At 37.4% G+C, this 2,687-nt stretch overlaps 1 pseudogene across 1 annotated transcript in view; it reads right to left on the bottom strand.

The window, feature by feature from the left end:
• Positions 1–560: 560 nt before the first annotated feature.
• LOC147841905 (uncharacterized) overlaps positions 561–2,687 on the bottom strand; it is a 5,273-nt pseudogene continuing 3,146 nt past the window's right edge. Inside the window, exons 2-3 of the transcript XR_015502191.1 lie at positions 2,382–2,687; positions 561–1,652 (exon numbers count right to left, since the gene is read on the bottom strand). The product of XR_015502191.1 is annotated as an uncharacterized LOC147841905 (transcript). The remainder of the gene's footprint in view (positions 1,653–2,381) is intronic.

Raw genomic sequence — 2,687 nt, 5'->3', positions numbered from 1 at the left:
TGTATTTAAGGCAAATGTTCTAACAGCAAAAAAAAAAAAAAAAAAAATCTAAATAGCATGGGGTTACACGGTGGCACAATTGCCTCACAGCAAGAAGGTTGCTGGTTTAAGTCCTGCCTGGATTAATTGGCATTTCAGTGTGGAGTTTGCATGTTCTCCCCGTGTTGGCGTGGGTTTCCTCCAGGTGCTCCTGTTTCCCAAACACGTGCGGTTTAGGTGAATTGAATAAACTAAATTGTCCATATGTGTCAATGAGTGTGTATGGGTGTTTCCCGATACTGGAAGGGCATCTGCTGCGTAAAGCATATGCTGGATAAGTTGGCGGTTCATTCCACTGTGGCGACCCCAGATTAATAATGGGACTAAGCTGAAAAGAAAATGAATAAATGAATGAATGAAATTGGATGTAGTGTATGAGTGTGTGTGTGAATGGTTGGCGGTTCATTCCCATGTAGCGATCCTTGATAAATAAGGGACTAAGTCAAAGTAAAATGAATTAAGGATTGATTTTGATGAGAAATAGTGTTCAATGCAAATGAAATAAGAGACAGAAAAGAGAATTATCGTATAAAATCATATTTTATTTTGGACTGTCGTCCAGATGTATGGCTTGAGATCCTCATTAAGAATAATAGGATCATTGTTAAATCACAATACTGATATAAAAAAACATTTACTCCCATTTAGAGGAGTTTTGGTTTCAATTTCTTTATGCATATTAAACAAATATCAGCATAAAGCATCACATTTACAAACAAAAGAGCTATAAGGCAGTGCAACTGCTAATAATAATGCACACAATGCATAAAACTGAGCATTTGTAAAAACAAAAAAGTATAAAAATATTCTTTGAAGCAAGAAAATAAACTCAAATTAAGGCATCTGTGTTTTATAAACTGTTGAAGACAGAGTTATTAGCCCTCCTGTATATTTCTGTTTAACAGAGAGAAGATATGTTTCAACACATTTCTAATCATAATAGTTTTAATAACTCATCTCTAATAACTGATTTATTTTATCTTAGTCATAATGACAGTAAATAATATTTGACTAGATATTCAGATACTAGTATTCAGCTTAAAGTGACACTTAAAGGCTTAATTAGGTTAATTAGGCAAGTCATTGTACAACAGGGGTTTGTACTGTAGATAATAGAAAGCAAATATTGCTTAAGGGGGCTAATAATTTTGACCTTAAAATTGTGTTTAAAAAAAATTTAAAACTGCTTTTATTCTAGCCAAAATAAAAGAAATAAGACTTTCTCCAGAAGAAAAAATATTATAGGAAATACTGTGAGAAATTCCTTGCTCTGTTAAACATCATTTAGGAAATATTTCACAGGAGGGCGAATTATTCTGACTTCAACTGTACATTTCTTTGAAGGCTTCTTGATGTTCAGTCTGAGTGTTTCAGTATCCGGTGTTCATTCTTCAGACAGTAACGCTGCTACGTCCTCTGCATGGTCGGGAAACAGCCGCAGGATTTCTCTGGAATATTTGGAGTATCCGTCATGAGACAGTAAGACTCTTCTGAGCGTGAGGAAAGACACGGCTCTCTCCAGCAGATCTGAGGCCTGAAGATACTCTCCGACAGCACATCTGAGCTTCTCCAAGCTGCTGCCACACTTTCTCTCCAAACACGTGAGAACGCATCTGAAAACACACACGCTCACGTTAATCATCTGCACTTCAGACATTATTTCTCTTATTGTCAACTTCACTGTGCTCTTTTGAGGGGATTCGTTACACATTTAACAAGACACACAACATTGATAATACTAAAAAACAGAGACTATCTTTTATAGATAATAACTGAGCAAATGAATAACATGAGGAACAAATGAAAATGTAAATATGTTGTTCAAGGTGATGCTACGGGGAGATCCTGAGTGACATGAGTCTGAAACAGCAGATCTGCTTGCTTTAACACCCGGAGTTCATATACCAAACCCAGGAAATTTCACCAGCAATACTTTTGTGTTTAAAACTAGTCAATGAGCACATTTGTTTTACCTTTAAAGAGAGAAACCAACACATCAGTGAAGATCTTAAAGCTGATTCTACATCAGCCTCATTAATAAAGCAACCATCAGAGCCCTGTTAATATTGAGTTTAGCTCATGTCAGCCGGCTATTAAGACTTTGTTCACTGTAAAATAAAATAAGCTGTGTTCCACACAATCGAGTTGTGTTGAGACAACATGAAGGAATTTAGTAAGACTATTAGTTTGTACAAATTTAAGTGGATTGAACACAACACAATCAAGTTAACACTGCAGAATTGTGTTGTTTCAGCTCATTTTTAGTAAGTAAATCATCATCATACATCAGATATATTGTAGAGTAGAGTGTGAGATGATGCTGTAATGTCCTGGATGCTCACCTTGCGTGTTGAACATGTTGAGTCTTGAAGCTGCTCTGGAAAGACACGTCCATGTATGTGGCCATGACTGATGCTGATTCTGCTGAAGTCTGATCTTCAAGTGGATTTCCATCATCTTCAGCCTCCTTTTATACCCGTATCTCTGTGCTCTCAGCCAATCAGAGGCCTCGGCGTGTGTGGACAATAGTGTGTTGATGAGCGGACGGTGGGATGTTCTGCTCTCTGCCATCTGCCAGTAAGGTCACTCATATTCATCTGCATGAACGTGGGGACGCGGGACGCTCCAGATTCCCACAAGATCACCAA

Source organism: Danio rerio, chromosome 11 (assembly GCF_052040795.2).
Source record: "Danio rerio strain M-AB ecotype USA chromosome 11, GRCz13ab, whole genome shotgun sequence".
In the NCBI taxonomy this organism is placed as follows: Eukaryota; Metazoa; Chordata; class Actinopteri; order Cypriniformes; family Danionidae; genus Danio; species Danio rerio.
Note: the sequence above shows the minus strand (reverse complement) of the source record. Positions and strands in the feature narration are given on the sequence as shown.